The sequence below is a fragment of the Elephantulus edwardii genome, unplaced genomic scaffold (genome assembly GCF_000299155.1).
Source record: "Elephantulus edwardii isolate Elephantulus edwardi_28Jun2011 unplaced genomic scaffold, EleEdw1.0 scaffold00169, whole genome shotgun sequence".
Classification (NCBI taxonomy): Eukaryota; Metazoa; Chordata; class Mammalia; order Macroscelidea; family Macroscelididae; genus Elephantulus; species Elephantulus edwardii.
The window spans coordinates 4,900,816-4,910,459 of record NW_006399919.1 but is presented as its reverse complement, the minus strand read 5'-3'; the positions used below and the strand labels follow the sequence as shown (position 1 = coordinate 4,910,459).

Genomic DNA, 9,644 nt, shown 5'->3' with positions numbered 1-9,644 from the left:
TATCTCTTTAGAGAAGGTGTTAATTAAAGGGTGAAGCATTTTGTTGGAATACTATGCAGTGGTGACAAATGATGTTTATGAAGATTATTAATATTACCATGTGAAAAAGCAGGTTACACATACATGTACGCTGTGCAAGCATGACAATGTAAAACAAATGAAAAATGAAGCAATAAAACTTTTTTAAAAAAGTAAAATTACTCTTCTGTGTTTTTCAGTGTTCATAACTGAGTATATTGTACTATTAAAATTCTTACGATTTTCTAACCATAAGTGATATGTCCTTTTTTTACATCCCAATGAGTGTCTTTAAATATCATGAAATAACATGTGAGATAACTTTTAATGAGGAAAGTAATGATAGAGAAAAGTTAAAAAGGGGTTTTTTTAGAGATAAATTTTGTACAGTCTAACTAAGCCCTTAGCTCACTTCATATTTCCCAGTCAGCATGGGACTAGAAAACTTCAACAAAGTCAGGAATATGTTCAACAGTGTCAAGAAAGTGACTATAGATATTTCCTTCCCCAATTTGTCTCATCAATGATGACAACCATCTCTGTGTGGAAAAACAAATCGCAAAGAAAAAACAATTGTTGCCACCAAGACCAATTCAGGGTGACATTTCATGTTCCTTTGAACTTCTGCAATAAGTGCTTCAACTCTTCCTCACTTTCAGCAAGCAAGGTGGTATCATTTGCATAATGCAGTTTGTTGATGAGTCTCCCTCCAATCTTGATGCCACATTCCTCTTCAGAGAGTCTGGCTTCTCAAATAATTTGCTCAGCATACTAATTGAATAGGTATAGAATACAACCCTGATACACTCCTTTCTTAATTTTCCCCCTTCTTAATTTTAAATCATGCAATGTTCCCTTGCTTTATTTGAACAACAGCCTCCTGATCCAGGTGTAGATTTTGCTTGAGCACTTAAATTTAGTGCTCTACTACTCCCATTCTTCTCAATGTCAGCCACATATTATAACAATAATATACTCAAAGTATGTGAGGCAAAGAACACTGTGTGTGTGCTTGTGGGCATTAATTTATGCATACAAGTTCAACTGAAGCTGAAGAAAATAAAACAAGTCCACAAGAGCTAAAATACAATCATGAATATATCTTATCTGAATTTAGAAAGAATCTCAAGAATAGATCTTGAACACTAATATCCAAAGATCAGATAAAATGTGAAGTGACACCAAGAACATTACATAAAGAAGGTGAAATATCATTACAAAGACTGAAAAGAAAAAAAGAGATCAAGATGAATGTCATCTTGAAAGACTCTGAAATTTGCCCTTAAATATAAAGAAACTACAGCAATAGGAAGAATTTAAAAAGAGAGCTTAATAGAATATTTCAAAGAGCAGCTTGAAAAGACAAAGTAGTATTTTATAACTAAATGTACAAATACCAGTAATTCAAAAGTCTAATGAGGAAAAATATATTCCATGCTCTATGTCAAGCTTAAAGAGTCAACAGGAAATTCAAGGCTTGAGTTGCAGTATTAGAAGATTCTATTAGCAAAATAGTGAATGACACAAGAAACATCAAAACAAGATAGAAGGAATACACAGAGTCACTGAAAAAATTTTAAAAATAATTTCCCAGTAAAAACTTTTAAAATAATAATAATTTGCCAATACAGAAGCACAAATTTCAGGAAGTAGAAGAAAATAATCTAGACTGAAGAAAGACATTGTCTAATAGGATACAGGCATTGAGAGAATACTAACTGAGATGCTTCAATAAACCGATGAAGTCTTGGATGTACTCACTCCCCTAAACCAAGACATTTGGAAGACAGCTACCTGGCCATCCAACTGGGAAAGATGCATATTTGTGCCCTTGCAAAGAAAGATAATCCAGCATAACGAGGAAATTATAGAATAATATTGTTAATATCACATACAAATGAGAAAATTATAATTGTTAATATTTTAAACTATAATTAAAATTGTTAACGTCACATACAATGAGGAAATGATAGAATAATATTGTCAATATCACATACAAATCTTGCTGAAGACAGTTAAAATTTATTGCAGTAGCACATCTACAGGGGACTTTGAGAAACTCAAGGCAGATTCAGAAAAGGGCAGAGTACATGAGATGTTGATGTTAACATAAAATGGATCTTGGCTCAAAGTAGAGAATATCATTTAGATGTTTACCTATACTTAATTGGCTCTGCAGAGGCATTTTATTGCATGGATTGTAACTTGTTCTTTTCGTATCTGTATTGTCTTCCAACGTTTTATTAAATACATAGAAAAATCCAAGAAACTGAAGTATATGAAGAAGAATATAGCACTAAGATTGGAGGAAGATCCATCAAGAACTTGTCATATGCAAATGACTCAAACTTGTTTGCAAGAACAAAAATACTTGAAAGAATTATTGATGGACCGGAGACTAGCTTGCAGCATGGATTATGCTTGAACAGAAAGGGGGTGGTGGTGAATGTGTTACTACTGGACCAATAAACAACACAATGATAAGTGTAGAAAAGATTGAAGTTACCAGTTATATCATTTTACTTTGATAAAAAAATCCACAGTTGTGAAATAGCAGTCAAGAAATCAAATGGTGTTTTGCATGCACAAATCTGCTGTCAAAGACATGACAACAGTCCAGAACACTGTACAATAATGAATGAATTTTTAGGAAGGAAGGAAGGAAAGGAGGGAGGGGAGAGGGAGGGGGGAACAGAAAGAGTGAGAGAGATCTGGGGAAAGGGGAAGGGAGGGAGAGGGAAGAAATGTATAACAATTGATGAATAAAAATCCAACTTTTCCATACACTTTATTAAAACAATTACAATAAAACTTTTATTTAAAAAAAAAATAACAAAGTACTAAGCATGAAGGATGTTTGTTTGAGAGTTAAGAAGTGCCTGGCCCACTCCATAGTATTGTAGTTTGTAGAAGGATGTGCTGCTGACTGAAAGGCCACACTTCTCCAATAATTCAAATCCCTCAGCACTTTCGAGGGAGAAAAAGAACAATCTTCCTCATATGATTTACAGCCTCAAAAATCTCATGAGTGTTGCTGTGAATCTGAATCTATTTGACACTAGTGAGCTTTAGTTTTAGTGGCATTTGACTATGTGACCATAACAAACTGTGGCTAACCTTGAGAATGGGCATCCCAGAACATTTGACTGTGCTCATGCGAAATCTGTACTTGGTCAGGAAGCAGCCCTCAGAACAGAGCAGAGAAACACAGCATGGTACAAAATCAGGAAAGGAGTGAGTCAGTAAAGCAGCCCATCTCCATACCTTTTAAATCTATATGCAGAACATTTGCTTTATAGGCTTTATAGGGAAGAATATGGCATCAGGATTGGAAGAAGACTCATCAACAACCTATGCTATGCAGATGACACAACCTTGCTTGCTGAAACTGAGGAGGACCTGAAGCGCTTGCTGCAGAAGGTCAAGGATTGTAGTCTTCAATAGGGATTGAAGCTCAACATCAAGAAGTCAAAAGATTCTCACGACTGGGTCAACTGGCAGCATCATCATAGATGTAGGAGAGATTGAGGTTGTTAACAATTATAGTTTGCTCAGCTCCACAATCAACACTTTTGGCACCAGAAGTCAGGAAATCAAAAGACAACTTGCACTGACAAAATCTGTTGTCAAGGACCTCTCTAGAGTACTGAGAAGCAATGATGTCAGTCTGGAGACTAAGGTGTGCCTGATCTAGGCCATTTGCTATGCATCAGAGAACCAGGCAATGACTAAGGATGACAAAAGAAAAAGCGATGCATTTGAGTATTAAGAGTTTTGAATATACCATGGACCACCAAGAAAACAAACAGGTCTGTCTTGAAAGGGTGAAATCAAATTACTTGAAGGCTAACATTATGAGGCTCTGTCTCACATATTTTTGACAGATGGCCAGGAGTGAATGATCCTTGGAGAACGACATCATTTTCGGAAAGGTGGAGGAAGAGCATGGGAGGGGAAGACTCTGAATGTGATGGACTGATACAGTAACTGGGGCAATGGGGGTAGGTGTGTTGGCGTCAGTGAGACTGGCCCAGGAACAGGGTAGACTTCAGAGGTCTTGTTGCTATGAGTTACAGACAACTTGATGTTAAGAAGCTGCACTGCAATCCCGAAGGCATACAGTTCAAATCCATCAGCTGCTCCACAGGAGAAGGACAGGTAATCTCTTCTCATGTGATTAATTACCTCTGAAAACCGACCAGAGGCTCAGCTATGAGTAGGTTCCAACTAGAATGTACACGACAACAACATGAAAATTGGACAATGAATAAAGAAGATCAAAGACTTGATACCTTTAAATTGAAATGTTGGTAAATAATTTGGAGTATACCATGGACTATAAATAGAACCATTGTCTCTTGTTCATATGATACTTCCTGAAATTCTTCAGTGTCAACCAAATCTTTTTGGTAAAGTGAATTTGTGTATTTCCTCCATCTCTTATTGATGCTTCTTGGATCATTCAAAATTTTTTCCATAGCATTTCTCCCCATTGTTACTTGAGGCCTAAAATTGTTTTTCTGAGTTCTCAGTTTGAGAAATGCTGAGTGAATCATAAATCCATTTATGATTCTCCAATTTTAGCCCTTTGCTCATCCCATTATAACACTTTGCTTTATCTATTTTAGTTCTCCTTTGAAATATCTGTTAAGTTTTTTCACTTTGGCATCCTTTTGTTTCTGCTCTCAACACTCTAGTACAATTCTCATAGATTCTTTGACATCCATTTTGGTATTTTCTTTCTCCTCTGTCTTTGTAATGATATTTTGCTTTTCTCACTGAATTAAGACGTTCAAACTGTGCTGGAAGCATTGATGAAAAATAAGGCTCCAGAAAATTAATGGTATAATAAGTGACATGTATCAACAGTCTAAGCAAGGAAATTTGGAGGACAGCTACCTGGAAGAGATCCGTATTTGTCCCATTCCCAATAAAGGTGGCCCAACAGAATGTGGAAATTGTAGCACCATTAATGTCACATGCAAACAAAATATTGCTGAGAATTATGCAAATATTGCATTGACGGAGGATTACCGTTCAAGTTGGGTTTAGAAGAGACTGTGGCACCAGACATTTCACTGCTGATGTCAGATGGATTCTGATTAAAGGTAGATAATATCAGAATGTCTATTTATGTTTCATTGACCATGCAAAGTCATTTAAGTGTATGGATCATAACAAACTATGACTAACATTGAGAAGAGTGGGAATCCCAGAACACTTAAGTATGCTCATGTGAAATGTATAACTATATCAAGAAGCAATTGTCCAAACGAAGCAAGAAAACACTGTATGGTTTAAAATCGAGAAATTTGTGCATCAGTGTTGTATACCTTCTCCACACCTTTTCAATCTATATGCTCAGCAAATAATTCGAGAGTTAGACTCTATGAAGAAGGATACGGCTTCAAGATCAGAGGAAGACTTATTAGCAACCTATGTTATGCAGATGACACAGCTTTGCTTGTTTAAAGTAAAGAGGGCTTGAAACACTTGGCACCAAAAACCGGAGACTACAGCCTTCAATATGGATTATATCTCAACAACAAGAAAACAAAGATTATTATCATTGGTTCAATAGGACATATCATGATAGATGGAGAAAAGGATTCAAATTGTCAATTATTTCATCTTACCTGCATCTACAAGCAACATCATTGGTACCAGAAGTTTGAAGATTGGGATATATATTGCATTGAACAAGTCTACTGTCAGAGACCTCTCCAAATTACTGAGGAGCAATTATGCCGGTTTGAAGTCTAAGGCGGGCCTGATTCAGGCCATGGTCTTTTTTATCACTTGCTATACATCTGAGAGCTAAACATTGAGAAAGGATGACAGAAGAATTGATGCTTGAGATGTGTGGTTTTGGAGAAGAGTACTGAATGAATACCCACAGACTGCCAAAAAAACAATCAGATATGTCCTGGGAAAAGTGCAGCCAGAGTGCTCCTTGGAGGCAAGAACGGCAAAACTTCATCTCACAAACTTTGGGCATGTTGCTAGAAGAGGCTATTCCTTGGAAAAGATTATCATTCTTGGGAAAATGGAGGGTCATCTAAAGAAAGGAAGACCCTCAAGCAGATGGATTGACATAATGACTGCCGCAATGGGCTCAGGTATGTGAGAGCCAGTGAGGACGGCACAGGCTAGGCCAAGGTCCAGATCTGTTGTTCACAGGGTTGCCATGCATTGTACTCAACTCGAGAGTCCCTAAAAACAACAACAACCAAAAGAACAAATAAGTCTGTCTTGAAAGAAATGCATCCAGAGTACTCCTTAGAAGTAAGGGTGGTGAGGTTTCATCTCATATATTTTGGATATGTTTATAAGGAGAAACTTGTCTAGAAGGGAATTATGCTGAAGAAATGGAAAGTCAGTTAAAAAGAGGAAAATCTTCAATGAGATGGATCGCCAGAGTGACAAAGGTGAAGTTTTAATCAGAGCCGAGATTGTGAGGATGTGCAAGATTTATCAAAGTTGTGTTCTGTTATATGTAACGTCACCCAAGTCAAGGGACACTAACAACAATGCCAAATACAGAAAATACACGTGTCTCAGTGTTTGTTGTGACAATTTTGTTATGTCAGTCCCTATCTAAACATTTCTTTCCATAGAAAGCAAATATTCTATTCAGTTTATCATTGTTTTTTAGCCTTATGCTGAAGATTGAATACCAATGAAATGCAAACAATACACAATTATAAAGTTATCAAAAAATTATTAGCTACTCAAATCAGACACAAAATTTTGACAAATACAGATCTAATAGAATTAGACAAGTAAATATTTGAAGAAAAGAAAATTTTGAAAGTTGGTGATAGTTTACACACTTTTAAAGACTAATTTGAATATCATAGATAAAGAACACTTCTTAGAACAATTGAAGTGTTCTCTAATATTTAGGTCAGAGGATACTGTCCTTGAAGTTTCAGGGAGGAAAAAAGAAACAAAATGAAGAACTTTTTTGTGAACTCTTCAAGCTTTTTCCAACAAAAAGTGTAGCACTCACATTCAAAAACAGTTCATTCTACGATTTAGTGTCTCTTCCAAGCCTAACCACAATTGTGCCAAGTATTAGAGTAAACTCCATGAAGTCACTTTTATGGATAAGGAATACAGAATTTTAACTAACATAAGCTAAAATAAATTTCTTTTCCTGATTGATGTTTTTTTCTCACTCTAAAGTCCCACACAATTATTTTGGTTTTGTTTCTAGTTTCAAATGGATCCACTTTTAGTAGTCAAATTCCAGTTGCAGTTTTATGCCTCCTTGCTTCCTAACTTTTTCTTGGCTGATGATTTCAGACTAAGAAATTAGGTAATGACATGACAGATGCAGGAGTTAGCAGCCCAATGGCCGTCACATTGTAGATTCTCATAATGTTCCTAGCACCGCATAGCTACTCATAGTGACCTTATGTGCAACAGCCCTAAACCTTGCTCTATCCTCTGTGAATCTTATTGTCTCTGACACACCTACTCCCATTACCCCAGTCACTGAATCAATCCATCTTATTGAGGGTCTTCCTCTCTTGTGCTGTCCTTCCAACCTCCCAAGCATGACATCCCTCTCCAAGGACTGGTTCCTGCTTGCAACATATCCTACGTATATCAGACAAAGCTTCAGAATCCTTACCTTCAAGAAGCAACCTGGTCTCACCCTTTCTAGGACGAATCTGTTTGTTCTCCTAGCAGTCCATGACATAGTCAATATTCTCTTCCAGCACCAGAGCTCAAAGGGATCAATTCTCCTTCCATCATCCCTAGTCATTGTCCAGCTTTCTGACGCATAGTAAGTAATTGCAAAGACTATGGCTTGGATCAGGCACACCTTAGTCTCCAGACTGACATTGTTGCTCTCCAATACTTTGGGAGAGATCTCTGACAGAAGACTTTCCCAACTCAATTTGTCTCTTGATTTCTTGGCTGCTTGTACCAAGAGTGTTGATTATGGAGCCAAACAAACTGAAGTTGTTAACAATCTCAATCTCTTCACCATCTATCATGATACTGCTAATTGGCCCAGTGGTAAAAATCTTTGTTTTCTTAATGTTGAGCTTCAATCCAAATTGAAGGCTGCAGTCCTTGACCTTCAGTAGCAAGTGCTTCAGGTTTTCCTCAGTTTCAGCAAGCAGGATTGTGTCATCTGTGTAATGCAGATTGTTACAGATAGAAAATAGTTGTAAGGAAATTGTGGATGGTGCAAGTAACCTGTTTATCCAGTAATTCGGCCAACCACTGAATGGGTAGAACAAACCAAGCCAATATCCAGTCTTCCCTTTGAGTTATGCAACCTGGCCTGATTTGGCAAATAAGAACTAAATGTGTTTGGAAAGAAAATTTCATATATGTTGATAAAAATTGCTGATGAGTTCTTGTGCAAACTTGATTTATGTAAGGAGATACAAATAAAGGAAGAAAGCCTAGATTATTAAAGGAAGGTAAGTCCTACTCAGCTTCTAAAGGCTCATGAAGATGAAGGCCCTTGACCCACTGACCTTCTTTCTGGTTTTTATTAGTTCTCTAGATTGGGCAAAAGATAGACACTATTACATTGCTATCAGGAAATGTTGGTGAAACTATGCTTCTTCTGATAGAAATATGCTTAACAGAAAGAATTTTTTCCCCTGAAGATCAGTAATTCTTCTGTATTGAAAAAGTCACTGTCAATGACTAAAGTTGTTAATTATTACTTGTTAGTTAAACACGGGCAAAGAATTCCTACAATTAACTCTTTCAGAACACTTTGGAGGTTAGAACCACTTTGGGTTAATACAAATGTGGTATGGAAAATAGATATTAACATAAAATAGAAATTTTTCTTCCTTATCATTTTTCTTGCCCTCCTGATGCAGGAATCTGGTATGTCTTTTTTGAGTCAAAATGCCAAATAAATAACATGCTACATCTGTATTTCATCTCTTTACCAGACTCAACAATTTTCTCCTTACATATGTCTTTTCTCCCTTTCATATTTTCCAGTTCTGGGTTTAAAATCAAACTTAGGCTGTAAAGTTTTTTACTTCTAATTTTGCTTGAAGTTTTCTTTTTCTTCACAGTCAAAATTTGTTATACTTCTCTTTTTGTTTGTTTCTTTTTCACAGAGACTTTCAATCTCGACTCTATCTACAAAGAAGTCCTGAAGGGATAGGCTTTGTTTATAAAAAAGCTTCATATTTTCTGTATACTAATGATACTTATCAAACAATGATTGAAAAGCCGTCACAGCTGGGTTATTTAGGTCCAATTCTGAAAGCAACGACTGGGGACTTCATTTATGTACATGTAAAATATAATGTTTCAAGACATTACAGCTGTTATCCTCGTGGACTGACCATGTTGTTATTAAGTGCTGTGGAGTCGTAGACAACTCATGGCGACCCTGTGAATGAAAGACTTGAACACTTGTATAACTTTCATCGTTTCTCTGAGTTCATAGAGTTTCCAGAGGCAAGCTATTTCAGAAGTGGATACCACTCCTCCTTCCAAGCTTGTTTTAATATGGGAGCTCCACCAAACACTGTCCACCATGGGTAACGATAATCACATTTGACACATCAGTGTCATAGTATTTAGCATCATAGCAACCAAGAGTTACCTCTGTACAGCAAATTGACAGACCA

General features: G+C 36.6%; 1 pseudogene; it reads left to right on the top strand.

Moving 5' to 3' along the window:
• Window positions 1–8,496: 8,496 nt before the first annotated feature.
• The window catches only part of LOC102870864, a 70,927-nt pseudogene continuing 69,779 nt past the window's right edge, over window positions 8,497–9,644 (top strand).